Source organism: Xenopus laevis, chromosome 7S, assembly GCF_017654675.1.
Source record: "Xenopus laevis strain J_2021 chromosome 7S, Xenopus_laevis_v10.1, whole genome shotgun sequence".
NCBI classification, from domain to species: domain Eukaryota; kingdom Metazoa; phylum Chordata; class Amphibia; order Anura; family Pipidae; genus Xenopus; species Xenopus laevis.
In genome coordinates, this window is record NC_054384.1 from 86,897,819 (window position 1) to 86,920,081 (window position 22,263).

General features: G+C 37.5%; 1 protein-coding gene across 1 annotated transcript in view; it reads right to left on the reverse strand.

Moving 5' to 3' along the window:
* plekhg5.S (pleckstrin homology and RhoGEF domain containing G5 S homeolog) overlaps nucleotides 1-18,499 on the reverse strand; it is a 183,895-nt gene extending 165,396 nt beyond the window's left edge. The window contains exon 1 of the mRNA XM_041571485.1: nucleotides 18,430-18,499. The gene's annotated coding sequence lies outside the window, so the exon portion shown is untranslated. The remainder of the gene's footprint in view (nucleotides 1-18,429) is intronic.
* Nucleotides 18,500-22,263: the final 3,764 nt, after the last annotated feature.

The following is a 22,263-nucleotide window of genomic DNA, read 5'->3' on the forward strand; positions in this document are numbered from 1 at the left end:
GGAAGGTCCCCATAGGCTTTCCTATGTTTTTTTGGTCGTAGAAAAATCGTTCGATCGATGGATTAAAATCCTTCGAATCGTTTGATTCGAAGGATTTAATTGTTCGATCGAACTAATTTCGGTAAATCCTTCGTCTTCGATATTTGAAGTCGAAGGATTTACATTCGGCAGTCGAATATCGAGGGTTAATTAACCCTTGATATTCGCCCATATGTAAATCTGCCCCTACGACTTTGAATTTACTTCGACTTCGATTCAAAGTAAAAATAGTTTGAATGTTCGACCATTCGAAAATCAAAGTACTGTCTCTTTAAAAAAACTTAGACTTCAATACTTCGCCAAGTTAAACCTGCCGAAGTGCTATGTTAGCCTATGGGAACCTTCTACAACCATTTTCTATGTCTTTACACATCGAATAAAAATTGTTCGATTGATCGCTGAAATCCTATGAATCGTTCGAACGGTTTTTATTCGATCTCAGGAATGACAAATTTGTTGAAAAAACATCGAATTCGTAGTTTTTTAATTCGATGGTCTAATTTCAAATTTTTTTGTTCTTCAAAATTCGACCCTTAGTAAATCTTCCCCTAAATGATACTGCAGAGTTTATAGATTGTTTTCCCTTCCGGAACACAACCATATGGGTTTTTAAATGACACGATGAAAGCAAAGTTGAACTCTGAGAAAGTTTCTATTCAAGGTTCCAGCACAGGAAGAGATTGGGTAAACAGTAACCTGCATATCATGCATACATACATACATACATACATACATACATACATAAAAAATAACAGATAGATTCTCCTTGAAAGGATAATACTGTATGACTGAGATTATAGCTGGCTTTATAGCAGGACATATTGATAAAATGCAGAATTCTTAGCTATATAGGCAGCCACCAGTAAGGTGCACCCATACTGTAGATATATAAAGTCTCACTTCATTCCATGTAAATGCTTCTTGCTATGCCTTGCCATGTCTAGATTACATATAAATGACATGGAAATAAGGGTTTATAAGGTAAATCTGTTTTCTCTCCAGCTGCAAAAGCAAAATGGGTAATTTAATCTCTGCTATAAAAATAAGACTGGGATGCTTAAACATCCAATAAACTTACATTTGTTTATTTTCCAAGCATCAACTAAAATGCTCCTGCTATACATAGCGCCTGTTCAGTCAGACAGTTTGGACAGCGCCTCAGACCAGACTGCCCAACCATCTGGACATTCATATTGAATCAGGAGTCAGTTTCAAAAGATGACAGATGATCTGACAAAACTGCAAATTTCATCTGCTGATGTACCATGTAATCAGGTGCAATGAGGAAATAAAGTGAAGTTGACTCTGTCCTTATGTTCCTAGAGTTCCGATCATCGTGCTGTTGGACCAAATAGATGGAATAATAGAATATGGCCATGGCCAGTTGTACAGTATGTAACTTTTTATTAACCATTAACAAGTCATCAGTCTGATACAATGAAATTTGAACAGTGCATGACCACTGGAACACAGTGTAAGATTAATGCATGATCAGCTGAATTGGGCTATCAATGGACTCTGGATAGCATGATCAGCTAAGCAGTGGTTACCAAAGTGGTGGTTAAAAAAATGTAAGACTGGCCCCACTGTTGGGACCTGGAGGAGAGTAAGGATAGGTATGCTTTGGGGAGAATTAGGCTATTTGCTCTCACCCAGACTGGAGGCCAGTTATATTTGCTGAGATTTGGGCTGACAAGTTATTTTCTGTCCAATATATTTCTGAAACTATGGTTGAATGACTGATACATCAGCCCTGACCAAAGTATGGCCCTCCAAAGGGAGCTTGAACTGAAAAAAAAATCTGACAACTAGTACCCTAGGTTGTACAGAGCTACTATCATGGGCGTCCACAGATTTTTCAGGATGGGGCAAATAGGTACATTTATCACAAGCAAATATTTTTGTGGCAAAGACACAAATCTAGGACTGAAATTGTTAATGCACTTGAAAGAACTATTGGACAGGTTAAATGTTTGTGGGGTTATTTAGGTGAAAAGAAATGCTATGCAGAGGATATTATATAACTCTGAGCCAATATCTTTATCTATTTTGCAAGCAGATCAATGCATTGGGCTCACACAATGGTCAGTAACCTTAGTTTTTCTTACTTACACACTTTCAGTCTCAGACTAGTGAGAAACAACTGATCTGCTGGAATCCACTCACTTTTGCCTCTTCATTGACAGACACAGTGTTGGTGTGGGTACATACACACACAGAGCAGATTTTGGAGTGAAAACATGCATTTGTGCTGAAACCTATTACGTGGTTCTTTATTCTTAATTAATTTGCTACCAAACAAGTGTTTGATTTTACTTAGATTAGTGCACTCCAAAATGCTAGAATACAAGAGCGAAAGAAATTCACAGAAAGGAGAAATAGGGGAGAACTCTAATGTTTGCTTTGTTACACAATACAATTCCAAAGCAGGAGCTATCAAAAGAATTGTTGAGAAACATTGGAATGTGCTCAGTTCAGACAAAGAATTAGAATCAATTCTCCCAAATAAGCCCAAAATTATTTTCCAGAAAGCCCCCAACCTAAAGCAAAAATTGGTGCATACTTGTAGAACTAATAAAAAAACAAAAAAGGATATATTTCAAGGTTTTTTTTCATGCAGCTTGTGCAAAGCATATGCAGATATGGTGCAAAACCCAAAACTTTTTAAAAGTCACACAACTGGGGAAATGTTTCAAACCAGGATTTAATAAAATGTGATACAGCTAATGTAATCTACATGCTGGAGGGCCCATGAGTAAAACAAATAGAAAATTAAAAGACGGAATAGGACAGCATATCAATAATACATATAAAGGAAATATAAAACGCTCAGTTTCAAAGCATTTTTTCAGAAAAGAATAACAAATGCCCAGTTGGCCTAAAATGGTTTGGCATTGAGAGGGTTAAAGCTCATAACTAATACATTGAAAAGGGAGAGTTGGTGGATACACAAATTAAAATCGCTATGTCCTTTTGGCTTAAATGTTGATTTTTAAATGAGAGCATTTTTAATGTAACCCAGAAATGTTTATATGCAAACTCTGAATGCTTTGAATAATTATTGAAATGAAGAAAGTTTTCAAACAGAGGATATATGCGCTTTGAGAGACATTTGAATAGGACTGATAAAGTTTTACAATTCGAACACATGAGCAATAAAGAGTAACCATCCGGAGGAGGCGTCAGCGCTTTTGGAAGAAGCCTGAACATCGAAACGCGTCAGTGGTGACGAGGAATTGTGGAAGAGTGTTACTGAGAAGCGGAGACATGTGCAGTGGACTCTGAGGGACGCTGGAGAGGCGCAAGAGAGAAACACAACCACTGCAAAGCTGCCCTTATTGATTTTAATGTGGATTTTAATACGGATACAAATTTTATTTATTTATTAAAAAATAGCAAACGCTTCTACACATGTTACTTTTTATTGCCCACGAATGAGAAAGGGGCCGACCTAGTCACTAGGTCACGACCTAGTACTGCTGGCTTCCAGCTTCCAGCCAATACTTTCTTCCAAGCCTGGAATTCAAAAATAAGCACCTGCTTTGAGGCCAGTGAGAGCAACATCCAAGGGGTTGGTGAGCAACATGTTACTCAAGAGTTAATGGTTGGGATCACTGCTCTAACTTATGCAATCATTGTTCAGCTGTACCGGGACTTAGATACTGACATCGTATCTACAGGCAGCAGCTTGAATCTGCTTCAGTTCAGAAACTCAGAGGGGGGGCAAGTGCACTCCCTTGTCCCTTATTGTGGACGCCCATGGCTACTATTAAAGGACAAGGAAAGTCTAAAATAGAATAAGGCTAAAAATGCTGTATTTTGTATACTAAACATAAGCATGAACAAATGATTTATGCTTTCAAAGTTGGCCATAGGGGGCTGTCATCTTGTAACTTTGTTAAACATCTTTGCCTGACCCTGACCCTGCACATGCTCAGTGTGGTCTGGGCTGCTTAGGGATCGTCATAAACAAAGCTGCTTGAGTTCTGCATGGCTGTTAAGTAAGGCGGGGGCTCCCCCTGCTGTTCATAAGTATGATTGTTTCCCTGCTCAGCAGTTAGGGACCGTCTGACAATTCCTATCCACAGCAGTAAATGAAGGGAGAATTTCACTGCATACAGTCAGGTTTCTTATAAAAATGGTACACATTTTTTAATTAAAGTATATTGGAGATAGGTTTCTTTTTCATTAAAGAAAGTAAAAATGAGATTTTATTTTTCTGCCTTTCCTTGTCCTTTAAGCCTCACCAGGACAGACATCCTCTGTAATAAGAATACATCTTAAAAAAATCTGAAATTATGCCGGTTCTTATAAATGCTGCTAGATCTACTTTTTCATAATAGAAATGTTTATTTTCTCTTCACTGTCTCTTTATTCTTTTTCTTTTATAAACAATGAACCTAATTATCTTTCATTGATGGTTTAAAAATTCACCTTTTTAAAATGTTTCTTGGTTCTTAGCCTACGAGACTGCTGTTACCAGTGAGGGAGGCTGCTAGAAGTACAAGAGTTAAAATGCAGAAGAACTTGTTATTGCCTTTTCCAAATGGAGTTGTGCATTTTACTGTCGTTTTGGTTTGAATAGGCCACGCTTCATGTGATTTTACAAGAATCCGTGCTTGGTGCCTGCTTCACCTGAATAAGCAAGTTTTCATGTTAATCTTCAGTATTTCTAAATGGTTTGATTCTGTTTAGATGAATGAGGTTCATTTATGCACAGTGGGCAGTGCTGCCAGGGAGTTTCCCAGCCAAATCTCTTGTGCAAATGTGCCGACTCTACAAATGTTTAAAATGTTTGCCGGTTTGGCTTAAAGACTCAAAGACCTACTGCTTCAGTGATGTTTCCTTTTGTTTGTCATATAAAAATATTAGAATGTGAAAAGATAAAGATATTCCTGTGGGTCGAGAATTTCTCGACCCGAACCCAACCCTAACCCGCCCCCTCCCAATCCACACCTGGCCTGGGCCCGCTGCTGCTCTTTATTTATAGACCCGCGCCCGCCCCGCAGTGATGTCACAAAAGGGGCGGTTGGAAGTCTGTAAATTCCAGCACCGGAAGCTCGAAGCCAGAACTGTTAGGTCACAGGCGGGGAGAGCAGAAGAGTTTAACCCGGACCCGCCCGAAGATTTTGTGCCATAGGGCCGAACGTTCAGATTATCCCCGATATAGCCATGCCCGTTAGTGGCATATCAGGGAAAAATCGGCTCGTTTAGCGATGTCGCCAAACGAGTGGATGTTTTCATCTATGGCCACCTTAAGGCTAAGGCCACACAAGGCGATAGCGCCGCGATTTGACTCGCGGCGACTTTTAAGCCGCAATCGCTGGGGAAACTTTTGCGCTGGCGTCTATGGGGAATCGCGAAAAATCGCCAGCGTAAAAACACACGCGGTGATCTTTTCTCTACTGTCGCTCGAAATTGCCTCGCTAGGCGATTTCGAGCGACAATAGAAAAAAGATCGCCGCGTGTGTTTTTACGCTGGCGATTTTTCGCGATTCCCCATAGACGCCAGCGCAAAAGTTTCCCCAGCGATTGCGGCTTAAAAGTCGCGGCGAAAAGTCGCCGTGAGTCAAATCGCGGCGCTATCGCCTAGTGTGGCCTTAGCGTAAGACTCTGTCTCAAAATCGTAATTATCTCTTCCAAAAAAAGAATGGTTAAGAGGTAGGATTAATTAAGCAGATAAAAGCATGATCAGACTTAATTTTGGTGGGACCGGAAACAAAAGAAATGGTGAGGACAGAGAGCAGACATTAAAAAGACACACAAATTCAGGTTGCTGTTCACGTATTTTAAATAGACTGAAAACAAAGAGAAAAAAGTGTGAGCTAATACCTCTTCTAGGAAAAGGGAGCCCCCAAAGGATGTGTTAGACCTGTCAATCAAAATCAGACACCTTCCATGAAGAGAGACAAATGCTGAGATAGGGGTAATAAAGAGTAATTTCAATATCTCAACATTACAGATTTTTGAACTGATGACATTAAGAAAGATTCTTGTTTCAGTAAGATGAAGCTTAAATATTTTTTTCATGTTTGTTCCCCTTTAAAAAGGAAACGGGAAGAAGAAAGATGAAGTGAGGGGAAATTATGGGTGGAATTTCAACAAGAGGTGGACAAGATATAAGCGTTAAAAATTTGGGAAAACCCCAGGTCCCAAACATTCTGGATTACAAGTCCCATACCTGTATTTGTTGAGCCTTAAATTGAATCAAGGGGCTTATTTTCAATGGGTTCAAGTTATGAAAATGGTTGAAGCAGGCAAATTCAAACTGCATCGACTAATAAAACTACAATTTCCATGGCAATGTGTTATCTTGGCACTACTGCATTACACCTTCTCTTTCAGCTGTTTTTTCTAAGCTCACCCTGTGAACTTCCACTTCAACCAAAACATATCATTGACATTTCTGCACCATCTCAGACTTGGCACAATCCAAGTTAGAGAAAGGCGTATTGATATCCTTGAATCTGAGGACTAGAATTTTCCATTAAAACACAGAAACAAAAACAAAAAAACTTTCACATAATATGTGGAACAAATCCTGGATTTCAGTGTTGGAAAATGGCCTCTATTCCTGCAAAGTTAGCTCACTTGTGTTGCAGCCAGAAGAGGAATGAGTCACGTCATGCCCCCCACCAGTTTCATTAGCATTAAAAAAAAAAGAAATGCTCTAGTTATCTGTTGGAATCATCTATTCTGAGAACTCATGGCTCATTGCTATTACTCCTAAAAAGATAAAGCTCAGCAGCAATGACCTACATACATACAAGGACCTGGGATGTGTTCTGTCTACTCTAATAAGTAAAAAAAATCTTCTCTTTTTTGGGTAGTTGGTCTCATATTGTGCATTTACTGATAAAAAATATCTGTTTAAGCTCAGTGTCTGTGACAGTTTAAAAATATTATTTATATTAATTTATTATTATAATATTATAAAATATAAGGATATAATAAGTCACCATGGAGTTCCATGACCATGCACGTACGTACATACAGCAGAGGGTACTTTATTATACACAAATACGCAGTAAGTCATGTGACTAGGGTTGCCACCCGGCCGGTATTTTACCGGCCTAGCCGGTAAAATACCTGCCAAGGCCGGGGCCGGTATTTCAAATTTACCGGCAATGTAGCTGCCGGTAAATTTGTAATACAATCAAAAGGAGCCCTCGGCCTGCCCCCAATCCCCTGCAACTCACCTTTTCTTTTGCCTCTTCTAGCGTCCGCGGGTCTCCGTTGCGTGGCCCCGCCCCTTTTGACATCACGTCCCGCCCATTTGAGGCCCCGCCCCCAACAGCCGGTAAAATTTTTTATAAAAGGTGGCAACCCTACATGTGACAGAAGTTACATCACAAACCACCGATTGTAACATCATTATGGATATAATTTACAGGATATTCATGTAGATATATTATGTTTGCCAATTATTTTAATACTTTATTTGCTATACTTAATTGCTGTAATCCAGAAAGCTCCGAAACGCCGTCTCCCATAGACTCCATTTTATCCATTCAATCCAGATTTTTAAAAATGATTTCTTTTTTCTGTGTAATAATAAAACAGTACCTTGTACTTGATTCAACTTAAGATACAATTAATCCTTATTGGAAGCAACCCCATCCCATTGGTTTTATTTAATGCTTACATGATTTTCTAGTAGACTAGAATGTAGACTGGTATGAAAATCCAATTTACGGAAATATCTGTTATCCTGAAAACCCTAGATCCTGAGCATAACTGTACTAGAACCCAGATTTTGCTTCTGTGTATGGTGTGTACAACTGTACAAGTTGCCCCACTTAGGGAACCTTTCTCAAGACACACTTGGGGGCCGATTCACCAAGGGTCGAATATCGAGGGATAATTAACCCTCGATATTCGACTGGGAATTAAAATCCTTCGACTTCGAATATCGAAGTCGAAGGATTTTAGCGCAAATAGTGCGATCGAACGATCCATGGAATAATCCTACGAATCGAACGATTCGAAGGATTTTAATCCAACGATCGAAGGATTATCCTTTGACCAAAAAAACTTAGGAAAGCCTATGGGGACCTTCCCCATAGGCTAACATTGAGTTCGGTAGGTTTTAGATGGTGAACTATTGGGTCGAAGTTTTTTCTTAAAGAGACAGTACTTCGACTATCGATTTTTAGTTCGAATCGTTCGATTCGAAGTCATAGTCGAAGGTCGAAGTAGCCCATTCGATGGTCGAAGTAGCCCAAAAACACTTCGAAATTCGAAGTTTTTTTACTTCGAATCCTTCACTCGAGCTTGGTGAATTGGCCCCAAAGAGTCGAAATTGAATCGAAATGTTGACTAAATAACAATAACTTTTTAAATATTTTTTTTAAATATAATACATATGGTTCCTGTTCACATTGACCATGGTATGTGTGAAAAGAGACAAGGATCGAAGATTTTATGCAGGGACTGATATGTATTATTTATATGTATTAGTTTAATTTATAATAATGAGGATGACACCATCTCCTCCCTCTGTGTTTAATATTTATAGGTGCTTGATGGTCTAAAGCAGGGGTCCCCAACCTTTTTTTTTACCTGTGAGCCACATTCAAAGGTATAAATTTGACCACCGAGGTATAAATTTGACCACCGAATTGGAATACTTTGAATATCGAAATTTTTTTACATCAAATTTGGCCATTTGCAGTCGAAGTTAAATCGTTCATCCATCGATCGAACGATTTTTCTTCGACTTCAAAAAAAAAGTATTGAAGTCGAAGTTTTTTTTAAAGAGACAGTACTTCGATTATCGAATGGTCGAATATTCGAATGATTTTACTTCGAATCGAATTCGAAGTCGAAGTCGTAGTATCCTATTCGAATGTCGAAGTATCCAAAAAATTACTTTGAATTTCTAATTTTTTTTACTTCAAAAATTCCCTCGAATTCACTTCGACCCTTGATAAATCTGCCCCCAGGAGTGTGAGGAGTGCAACACACACCTTGAAACTATGTTGGGCAGGTGACCTAACATTCATTTCATTTTGACTCGCCTGCAGCTTAAAAATTGGATTCATTAATTCAAGTTTATCCTAATTAACCAATCTGACCAGCTTTGAAAGCAAATTCTAAACATAGCTGGTCACAGGCACGGAACATTCTGCCACCAAAGATTTAAGCAGTTCAGCTCATTATCAGGAATTGGATTTCAGGCACAAACTCTAGTCATCATGGCAGACGTTCAACAAGTTGTTAAAGCCAATTGTATCTCAGTGGAAACATTTTCATTACAAGTATTTCATTCCCAACTCAGTGGTTCTATCTACAGAAATCAATAAAGAGCATAACATTTTCTTTCTAGTACTGAGCCTTTAAGGGCTGTGGCTATTTAACAAGTTTTATCAGTAAATCAGTGTCATGATTGGATGCACACTTATCAAAGCATGGCTTCTATTTTTCCTACATCAAGACCCTGTTTTTAAGCCTTGACATCTTTATAGTTATGGCCCAGGCGCATATATTAAATAACTAGGATTCTGCAGGCAAAAGCAGCTTCTATGTGGGGGTCTGGAAATAAATCCATAATACTGTTTGCACAGTAAAGGTGGCCTGGCTGGCTTCTTGTTCTGAACTCAAGTTGGATTGATTTATGTTGGCAGTCCAGATGATGTGAGCTTATGCAATTGACACAGAACTCAATAATCAAGTGATTTATAAACTGGGCTTTGTTTAAGAGTTCTGTTCCCGTCCTACACTGCATGCTTAATTTAAAACTGACTTTATAAACACTGAGTTTTTGGTGAACCCAATAGAATCCAGTGGACCATGAAGTCAAAATGAGCTGGAACCGAACAAATGCTAACCTTCATCATTCACAGCTGAGCTAAAGCCCAGGATGTGTCAGAAAAACTTTGAGAACATTGCAATATCCCCTTTCCATCACTATTTTTAAAACCATGACCACATATTATATTGCATACATTTAAACAAATTCTAAATACATAACAACTGCAATACACCTTACATTAAGGGGCAGATTTATCAAGGGTCGAATTTCGAAGTAATGGGAGTTTTTTTGAACTCCCATAACTTCAGAATTGTTATAAAAAAAGACCAACCGCAATTTAATAAAAAAATCGAAGTTTCTTTTTGCAGGTGAATAGGCTGTATTCAATCATTCGAATCAAAGTAACATCGTATTCGATTCAAAGTATTTAAAAAAAAAACAAAAAACTTTTTTTCCTCCAATTGACTCCAAATAGGTTCTAGGAGCTCCCCCATAGGCTAAAACATTTAAATATTTGAATTTTCTTCAAATTCGAATTGAATTCCCTAGTCGAAGTACACAAAAATAGCTTCAAATTTTTTTTAATTTTCAATTCGACCATTGACAAATCTGCCCCTAAATTTGCCTGAATGTCATAAGAAAATAGTTCCTACACCTAGGGGCCCATTTACTTAGCTCGAGTGAAGGAATAGAGGGAAAAAAGTTCGAATTTCGAATGTTTTTTTTGGCTACTTCGACCATCAATGGGCTACTTTGACCTTCGACTACGACTTTGAACGATTCGAACTAAAAATCGTTAGACTATTCGACCATTCGATAGTCGAAGTACTGTATCTTTAAGAAAAAACTTCGACCCCCTAGTTCGGCACCTAAAAGCTGCCAAAGTCAATGTTAGCCTATGGGGAAGGGCTAGCTTTGCTAGCTTTGTTTGGTCGAACAAAAATCATTCGATCGATGGATTAAAATCCTTCGAATTGAACGATCTGAAGGATTTAATCGTTCGATCAATTTTTTGATAGTCGAAGTCGAAGGATTTAACTTCAACAGTCGAATATCGAGGGTTAATTAACCCTCGATATTCGACCTTAACTAAATTTGCCCCCTACAGTACGACACAACTGTCTCTTATGTAATCAGATATCTTATTTAAATGAAGATACTGAGGAAGACCACTATGCGACTGATAAAGAGAACAAAATTTTTCATTGTTTGGGTTAGAATGAAATTCAAACCCATGGTGCCCTCATTTGCTTTTAAAGGGATTTTTCACTTTTCAGTTGCCTTTTAGTATGATGTAGAGAGTCATATTCTGAGACAATTTGCAACTGGTTTTCATTTTTTTATTATTTGTGTTTTTTGAGTTATATGGCTTTTTATTCAGCAGCTCTTCAGCTTGCAATTTCTGCAATTTCGTTGCTACGGTTCAAATGACCCTAGCAATGATTCATTTATTTTATGAAGAGGCAGGAATATATATAGCAGAGGGTCTGAATAAATAGATGAGTAATAAAAAGTAGCAATAACCTTGCAGAGCATTTGTTTTTAAATGGGGGTCAGTGACCCCCATTTGAAAGCTGGAAAGTGTCAAAAGAAGAAGGCAAAGTATTAAAAAACTATAAAAAAAAAATACATAATGAAGACCAATTTAAAAGTTTCTTAGAATTTTACATTCTATAACATACTAAGGGGCAGATTTATCAAGGGTCAAATTTCGAAGTGTAAAATACTTTGAAATTCGGCCATCTAATTGAATCCTACGAAATTCGAATTCAAATTTGTAGGATTTTCAGCATTGGACGATCGTATTTCGATCGTAGTAATCGTACTAAGATCGCACTTCGAATCGTACGATTTGAACGATTTTATCGTACAATTTTTCCTTCGAATGCCAAAAACGTAGAAAAATGCTCTAGAAGTCCCCATAGGCTAACATAGCACTTCGGCAGGTTTAATTTGGCGAAGTATTGAAGTCGAAGTTTTTCTAAAGAGACAGTACTTTGATTATCGAATGGTTGAACGATTTTTACTTCGAATCGTTCGAATCAAAGTCAAAGTTGAATTCAGATGTGGCCTATATTGATGGTCGAAGTATTCAAAAAATTACTTCGAAATTCGAACTTTTTTAACTTCGAAAATTCACTCGAACCTTAGTAAATCTGCCCCTAAAAGTTAACTTTAAGGTGAACTGTCCCTTTAATAAAGTATCAGCCCTGACATATAATGTGGTGTCGTACATTCTGTATGGATCAAAGCGAAGGTATATGGGTCACATGTAGGCTTAGAGGGAGTTCTTATAGCACCAGTTTCATATTATCATATTTATGTACGAAACCACCACTTAATTTAGCCCTCTACCAAGCCCTTTAAAATGCCCTCATAACCTGGATTCACCTCTAATAATCCCAAATATAAAATATTAAAAGCAAGCAATTTATCTCCAGCCAAGACTTCATTTCCCACAATGCCATGTGCATAGCTGGGATTCTTTGTCTTGACAGATATGTTGGGAACTAGAGTCTAGGCTGGACAGGACCTGACTATAGCAACATGCAGTCAGAACCAGCAGTGCAGACAATGGCAAAAAATATGCTTTTTTATGCTTTTGGCAGCAATGACACAGAAAAAATGATTAATGCTTTCAAAGTTGGCCAAAGAAGGTCACTTGTAACTTTGTTAAACATCTTTGCAAGACCAAGACTGTGCACATGCTCAGTGTGGTCTGGGCTACTTAATGATCGTCATAAATGATCAAAACAGCACAAGTCCAATAATAGAAGGCGATACAGGAAGACTGATTAATAATCAGAATAAGCAGACTGCACTGGGGTGCACTGGGATTTTATAGTTTTTCTATTGTTTAATACAAACGTTCTCCAACTCTGCAGAACCAGTTGCTGCAGCAAAATAATCCTCCAAATAGTTTATCTGTTTTAATCTGGCTCCATGATCTTTGTCCCTACAGCTGGAGTTGGAAACAGAAAGGTGGTAAAGGCTAAAATAAATTCCATTACAAATCTCTACACAGTCACCTACTGCTCTACAGGGAAACAAACAAAGCTGCTTGAGTTCTGCATGTCTGGGAAGTAAGGCAGGGCCTCCCCCGTTGTTCATGTACGATTGTTTTCCTGCAGAGCAGTTAGGGACCATCTGACAATTCCTATCCACAGCAGTAAATGAAGGGAGAATGTCACTGCATACAGTCAGGTTTCTTATAAAAACGGTACACATTTTTTAATTAAAGTATATTGGAGATAGGTTTCTTTTTCATTAAAGAAAGTAAAAATTGGATTTTATTTTATGCCTTTACATGCCCTTTAAGCAAAGAAACAGGATGTGTGTTAAGTTACAAAAATATTCTGTGCACCTAATTACGGCTTATTCCATAAATTCACACCTCTTTAGAATATCCTGTCATTATCCTTATATTCCACTATATTATTCTAGTGTTGGAGAGCATTCTTGGCTGAAAAAACCCCCCCCACTTTTGAAAACACCTCGAAATCTGTTTCTTATGCTTATGCAATATATAACATTCTATGCATTTCTATAGAAGTGTTGCTATGCTGCCCATGATCTTCTTTCAATGTACTTCTGTAATGATGCCTATGTCTCAGTATTTTTCAGAGCAGATGCCCTGTGGGAGGTATCGCTGTACACAGAAAACATTTGTTGGTACAGATGGTGGCTTTCTTGGAACAGATTTGCAATGGCTGAGGTCATTAAAAGTGTAGAAATGGAAATGTTATACATTTGTATATATTGATAAATGTTTTCTTTTTTTATATATAAGTCAAGCTTTACCCAATTCCCGCTAAACTTAGATATACAATTACTCAGTGTGTTCCAGATAAACTGCAACTCTCCCCAGTGATACTATCGAGTTCAGTAGAATATATACTATATACAAACTCAAACAATACAATGTTACAGGGTTAGTGCTCCTTTATATCAGAACTGCACATTAATAAAAAAGTCAATTTATTTAAATATTCGTAAGATATTTTCAGGGTGATCAGTTAACAGTACTAATCAGACATTACTAAGAAATCCACTATACAAACAGATTATGTGATAGCATTTCTCTTAAAATTAGAAAAAAATAAAAACAATTTAGCTGAAAACTTTGTTCATCACAGGTCAGAACCCACTGCATATCTCAGTGCAGCGCCATTTCTGGGGAAGGAGCCGCCTGAGGTGGCTCCTGCATTGCCGCCCCCCGCACTGACTTACCTGTCGGCGAGGGGAGGCAGGAACACGATTGCAGAGAGCGCAATTGCGCTCTCTCGCAATAGCGCAGCCGAATTTCCGGTTTAAAAACCGGAAATTCGGCTCTTAAAGGTGCAGGAGCGGCTTTTTGCCGCCCCTGGAATCCTGTCTGGCGCTACCGCTTGAGGCAAGGGTCGAATAGTAAATTCGAATTCTAATTTTCGAAATAAAATTTGGTGTCAAAATTCATACAGTCCATTTGAATGTGAGATTTATCACACCGCGACCACTGAAACAGTCCAAATTCAATATCAATGTCAGAGGTCCACTGAGCCATTTGGAAATGTTAATAGCCTTCCTGATATTCAAACTATTTTTTTTAAAAAATGTTCGAGTGGGAACCATTTGATCGAATATTAGACATTCAATTTTTTTCTTAAATAACCTCCCAGTCTAATTATGACAATATTATAATTAACATTCACATGAATTTGAAATTTCAACCTTTGATAAATGGGCCTCTTATATACGAAAGTATATGGCACAATGTCTCCCTCGCTTCTGAACGCTGACCATAACAAAGGAGCCATTCTAATATCGAATAGGCTTTATTAAAGCACATATTAATAATATATGTTCTTTAATAAAAAGCAGCGATCACGAGGAGACGCGATACCGGATGAGCTCCATCATTGCCACGCTAAGGTTTGATGGATACGAAAGTATATGGCTCAGTAAATTTAGAATCCAAAATGTACAGTAATGCCAGGTTATCCAACTTAAATGCCAGGCTGCAATACACTTAATAAATTAGCAAGGTTTATCCTGTAGCATCACCTGTGTGCCAGTGAATTTTCTTGGGTCCGTTGGAAGTGGGGACGCCGATTCCTCCATTGCTGTGCCCTAGGTTCTAGAAGGCCAGGGTGTGCGAGTACAACCTGATTACTTCCCAATAGGTTATCCACCACCCACGAATTAAAGAAGATATTAATCAATTATGTTTGCATAATTATTGCCATACATCACCATGCATTTTATTCCAATTGCACCTAAATAAATTGGTAAAATAGTCTTAACATCAAATTTATTGCAATTTTACTAAAACAAAAAAGTTGCCAGAGTCGTCCCACTTCAGTAAACAGAACCCCTGGGTATAAAGCTCCCTTCCTTATTATATTTATGTGTATGTAAGAAAATGGGTGCCAATCAGTCGGCTTGGAATAGGGCCCATTAAGCAGAGTTGGCATATGAAGAAAAGGAATTTGTAATAATATTCCAGTACAGTGTAATCTGAACAAAGTACAATTTGCTTTAATGAAACAAAACAGATGTTATATTGGAAATCTGGGGTATTGCTGTAATTTTGATAAAGAGCTTTGTGTCAGTACTTGGACATGGGGGGGGTTACACAATGGTAAATGCTTTGTTTGCATTTGTTCCACTATGCACTATATTTTCAAAATTCCGAAAAAATCTTGAAATTTGTGAAAATTTGATTTTTACCCGCAAAGCAAATTTTCGGGAAAATGTAATAATAAATAAGCGTAAAAAAACCTGAACGGATTTGATCGGAGTTTGTAGCAGAAAATATTGAGATAAATTCGGACTTTGATAAACAACCCCCTAAGTATTTTTCCATGTTCCAAATGTGTGGTGCATTTATGGCTTGCACATACCCTTTAACACTCCATTTATCTTCTGCTGGTCCGACTAGTTGCATAGCAGAAAAGCCACAGAATAGGAGCTGTTATGGGCAAAATGAGAAATTTTCCTTTCAATTTCTCCTCTCTTTTTTTCCAAATCCATGAATGAAGTCACAGGAATCTGTTATATGTTTATTTGTAGATATTTTGGGGTAGGGCTTATCCCATATTTAAAAAAAAAAAATCAATATCAAAGATGACTATTAAATGGTTTAAAAACTTTGTTTAATGAGGAACCACAGAAATATATGGTGTTTTTCTTCTTTTATTTTTAAACAAAGCAGCCAATTAACAAAGCTAAAGATCTGCTAAAGTAATTCTATAAAAATAATGTTAGAACTGGTCCAAAAGCAGCTTGTTATGCATCTTCCTAATGATAATACCAGCAACACTGATCATTAAATACTACGGGGCACATTTACTATGGGTCGAATATCGAGGGTTAATTAACCCTCGATATTCGACCATCGAAGTTAAATCCTTCGACTTCGAATATCGTAGTCGAAGGATTTAACGAAATTACTTCGATCGAACGATCAAAGGAAAAATCGTTCAATTGAATAATTAAATCCTTCGAATTGAAAGTTTAGAAGGATTTTAATCCATCGATCGAACGATTTTCCTTCGATCACAAATTGCTAGGAAAGCTTATGGGGACCTTTCCCATAGGCTAACATTGGTGCTCGGTAGGTTTTAGGTGACGAAGTAGGTGGTCGAAGTTTTAAAGAGACAGTACTTCGACTATCGAATGGTCGAATAGTTGAACAATTTTTAGTTCAAAGTCGTAGTCGAAGGTCGAAGTAGCCAATTCGATGGTCGAAGTAGCCAAAAAAACCTTCGAAATTCAAAGTTTTTTTCCTTCTAATCCTTCACTCGAGCTAAGTAAATATGCCCCTACATGTAGTTTTTTTTATGAAAAGCAACAGGGACTTGTCTGTACACAAAGCAATTAACTAGTCCCGTTAAAGAAAGAAAGACTAGATGGAGCTATGCATTGAAAGCAGTAAGAAACCTGTTGTATGCATCATCCTCTGGTCTAAGTAAGGGGCCAGTCCTACCACCTCTCAAACGGAAATCTGGTCAGAGTTCGGACAGATCTATCGGGTATCCTGCTAGACTAGAACTCATCTTACAGCCCGTGAATACATTCCTCTACCGTCAGGACCTCAGTTTAATTTGCCTGTACAGGTATTGGGTCAATTATCTGGAAACCCATTATCAAGAAAGCTCTAATACAAGGATTTTTGGTGTGACTTTCTTAAAGTGTAGGAGGATTTGACTGAACACAAATTCTGCAAAAATATTTTGGATTTTCTTTAAAAAAAAAATTTGACTACATACTTCGGCAGTTTAAACCTACCGAGGTACAATGTTAGACAATGGGGACCTTCCCCATCAGTTTTCTAAGCTTTTTTTGATCAAAGTAAAATCCTTTAATTCGAGGGTCGAATTCGAGGGTTTATTAACCCTCGATATTCGACCCTTAGTAAATGTGCCCCGTACAGTGTATAATTAATACTGCTAGGTAGTCCCTTTGTTCTTATTCTGGCAGTAGACTCTGCCTTGCCCATAGAGGTCATTGTTTTGATTCTCTATCAAAAAATAAAAGTTTTCCTCTCGATTTTAACCTTGTGAGAGATCAATCACAGTAATGGAACACTCGCCTATGTCTGGTTACTGCCAAAGAGAGAAAACATAATGTCTAGCATGTGGATTTCCCTACAGGCACAATTAAGCAAAATGTTTTTCCAAGGTTGCAGCGACTTTTATTTTCAGTAGAATATTCAAATGGAATACTGTATTTAAGTCTAAGCTAATAATTCATCATTTTGCAGCCACCCAGTCTCCCCGTAGCTGCTATGTGAATATTAATTGGAATGCTGGGATTTTTCTTACAGCTTCATAGTTGGATTGAAGCATTGATTCGAAATCTCAGAACTTTAGCTGCATTTATTGCGCCAATTGAATAAATGATTTTGTCCTTTATAAAGAGTTACATAATGTTGCAGCATATTAAATACAAAGTGCATGCAGAAGCTTTTATCAACATTTGTGCCAACATTTTAATTAGCTATAAAATTTATCAGTCAGGCAATAATCGATTTTAATCTAAAACGCACATTTTTTTCATCAGACATTTTTTTCCAGACATTTCCCTCCTGTACAGCTGCATAATTACAATGATATATCTTTCATCCGCCTAGCAAAATAAAAATACAATTATTTAGATCCATAAAGGTACAGTGCAGGAAATTAAAGTTTCATATGCATACAGTATATAGTAAAACAAATCATTAAACATAAATTACTCCTTAAATGTCCATTCAGTTAATTCTGTATCCAGTGCATCTTTTTTAATGAATACGAGCCTTTGTATAAAACCGAGTCTCCCACTTTGATGGCACTTATAATTTTATTAGTGTTCTTTGGTGCAACTGCAAGGTTTGGGACAAATAAGTTTCTCTGTTGAAGGTTGTCCTTTATGGGTCATGGTATCCACATTTATACCAGAGTAAGCATCACTTACTATCACGTACTATTGGTAGCTGATTTCAATTAGAGTGTATGGGAATGGCTGCGTATGGCTTGTACCATATAATGAAAGATGATGCGCAGCACAGACCCATATAAAGGAAAATGAACTACATTTGTAGTTGTAGTTAAATTTGTAGATAAATGCTGAAAAGGAAAAGAATACAGGGACATTATTTCAGATTATTTGCTTACTTTGGCTGCTCTTCTTTTGTCAAAGCAGTCAGAACTCTCACAGATGAGAACCTTCTCCTCCGATGCTATGCGTTCATCTAGGAAATACAAAGGTAACAAATCATCTCAGATCATGGTGATATCGGATTTTTCCTTTTAGACCTAATATTTAAAAAAAAAATCATGCAAAAATTTGAATCGTACAATTTTTCTTCAGATTTGATGCCCGAGAACTCCAATTTTTGCCCGAAAACAACGAAATCATTGGGTTAACCCAGCATAGATCAGGATAGCTTCAGGACTTCTCCCATTGACTTCTACATGAACTCAGCAGGTCTGAGTTGAGTACTTTTTAATTCGGACTTTTAACACCCTCTGGGTTTAATAAATTCAGAAAAATTTGCACTTTTTTTCACTAAAAAGTCGGATTTTATAGCAAAAATTTTGACTTTAATAAATAATCACCGTATAGGGCAAAACATGATTCATCTGTCATGGAATCGTATTCTATTATTCTATTATATATTTTTAGTATCTGAACAAAGTGTGCGTGAAAGCTAGTTAGAGAGAAGAAAGACAATTCAGCCTAAAATTATACAATATCTAACCGTTTGGCCCATGGGCCTGTTGGTCACATATCAGACCAGCTAGCCTGTATATAGCCATCTTTAATAGCAATACTGCACAGTGCATTGAAATCTATACCACCAATGAACACTCGGATGTTTACTAATTAGACTTGCTATGGGCTGGCGAACAGTAAAATAGTGAGCAGATGAATAAGAAAAACAGTTCTATCAGGGTTACTTAAAGGGATCCTGTCATCAGAAAACATGTTTTTTTCAAAACGCATAAGTTAATAGTGCTACTCCAGCAGAATTCTGCACTGAAATCCATTTCTCAAAAGAGCAAACAGATTTTTTTATATTCAATTTTGAAATCTGACATGGGGCTAGACATTTTGTCAATTTCCCAGCTGCCCCTGGTCATGTGACTTGTGCCTGCACTTTAGGAGAGAAATGCTTTCTGGCAGGCTGCTGTTTTTCCTTCTCAATATAACTGAATGTGTCTCAGTGAGACATGGGTTTTTACTATTGAGTGTTGTTCTTAGATCTACCAGGCAGCTGTTATCTTGTGTTAGGGAGCTGTTATCTGGTTACATTCCCATTGTTCTATTGTTTGGCTGCTGGGGGGGGGGAAGGGAGGGGGGTGATATCATTCCAATTTGCAGTACAGCAGTAAAGAGTGATTGAAGTTTATCAGAGCACAAGTTACATGACTTGGGACAGCTGGGAAATTGACAATATTTCTAGCCCCATGTCAGATTTCAAAATTGAATATAAAAAAATCTGTTTGCTCTTTTGAGAAATGGATTTCAGTGCAGAATTCTGCTGGAGCAGCACTATTAACTGATTCATTTTGAAAAAAATTTTTTTCCCATGACAGTATCCCTTTAATATTTGAAATATACTTAAGTAGACAAAGTATAGAGATCCTAATTACTAAAGGACCCCCTATCAGGAAAACCACAGGTCCTGAGCATTCTGGATAATAGGTCCCATACATATAATATAATATAAATGGAAAATGATTTTGTATTCAGAATAGACAGTACAAATAAGTCCTTAGCTTCCTTCCTACAAGCTTAGCCCCCTCTGCTTTACTGATACTGATTAATCATTTTTGTCTTTTCTCAGTCACTCACTCTAGGTGGGTCTCTGTAGGGTCTCTCTAACTGTTCAGCTGGGTCCTTTTGTCACTTCAATCCCAGTGGGTACAATGTCTAATTTCAGCTACTTCTTTACTAAAATCACTAAATCAAAGTGTGTGATGAATCAACTTTTGTAGCATGGTTATTAGGGTATCCCTATTAAACACCGCTGCTTATGGAGATAAGACTCTCTCTATATAAATTACAGCAAACATTCAGAGGAAGTTGTGCATTTCTCTACATTTTTTTTGCCACACAATATCCTCAGCATATCCCAATATGAATCCTGTAGGGTTAAAAGGCCATACCACATTAAAATATACCAGGAGTCATATCAACAACAGAAAGGAACATTTTATATAATCCACATGTTGTATAATAAATATGATATGGATGACTAAATTAGACTAAACTCTGGTCATTTATTACATAGAATAACAATACGGCAAGCTGTTTTAACTATAACATAGGTACTGAGTGAATAAACCGACCTTTTATGTTTAATATAAATTAATTTTTTTCACTTTTTGGTTCATTTTGGTTTTTTCCTTCTTTTGGTCCCCGATTATAAGTAAATATATTTGTTTCCTGGTATTTTTTTTATAAAGTTGACACATTTCTGCAACACTTAACTAGGGATGCGCCGAATCCACTTTTTGGGAAATCTTCATAAAAGATTCGGCCGAATACCGAACCGAATCCAAACCATAATTTGCATATGCAAATTAGGGGCTGGAAAAGAAAAGTTAACATTTATTTTTACTTCCTTGTTTTGTGACAAAAAGTCATGTGATTTCCTTTCCTGCCTCTAATTTGCATATGGAAATTAGGATTCGGATTCGGTTCGGCAAGGCACAAGGATTCGCCTGAATTTGAATCCTGATGAAAAAGGCCGAATCCCGAACCGAATCCTGGATGCGGTGCATCTCTACACATTATACATCATTCACATCAGTTTCTGCTCTAGTGGCTCTTACAATTTTAGACCCCTATCACATTCACACACACAAAAGGGCCAGTGTATCAGAAGCCACTTAATCCTGTATGTTTTTGCAGTGTGGGAGAAACTGGGGTACTCAGAGGAAACCCATGCAGACAAGGAGCATACACACGCCTCTGTTTATATAATATATATTGAACTTTTTTGCTTTTGAATAAACTTAGTTAATTTACATATGATTATTTTGGAATTACAGCATGTTTTGATCTTTTCTAAAAATAAATATCTTTTACAAAAGATCTGAGTGGTTGCTATGTGTATGACTTTAGATTGTAAGCTCCACTTACCAATTAGGGACCGATATGGATGAAAAATAATTTCTGTAAAAGGCTCTGTAATATATTGGTGTATGGGTACCTGGTCGTCCAGTGGTGCGGCGGTGACTAGGCCCTCTCCTATTTACTGTATATTACAGTCTTATATTTAAATCAATACATGGTTGCTAGGGTAATTTCGACCCTAGCAACCAGATTTGCTGAAATTGCAAATGGGAAAGCTGCTGAATAAAAAGCTAAAAAAACACAACTAATAAAAAATGAAAACCTATTGCAAATCCTCTCAGGATATCACTCTCTATGTCATACCAAAAGTTAACCCAAAGGTGAACAATCCCTTTAAATAAAAGGCACAGGTACATAGATAATTGGGGGCAATATGGTGAATTGTTGGCTGGTGCTGGCACAGGTACAGATATGAGGGCAATAGTTTTGGCTGTTGGCACAGGTACACAGATAATTGCAGGCAATATGATGGATTTTTAGCTGGTGCTGGCACTGGCATAGGCGGAGGGTGATATTTTTGTTTGGAGATGCTAAAGGTAGCCACACACAGGCTGTGGCACACAGGACGATTCATTGGTCATGGAAAACCAGTGTAGGTAAACCTAGTTTCCTTATTAATGAAAATGAATGATAAGTAATGCTGGTGGGAAACATACTTCGGGCTACTTTAGTAATGTGTATGTTTTCCCATCACAATTCCCATTACTGCTGGTGGGATGGAATCTAGGGATGTTTTGTCTGCAGCCATAGCTCCGAATTACCATCTGCAAAAAAATGTCCCGTGTGCCATTGCCTTTTAAAGGAAAACTATACCCCCAAAATGAATACTTAAGCAACAGATAGTTTATATCAAATTGAATCAT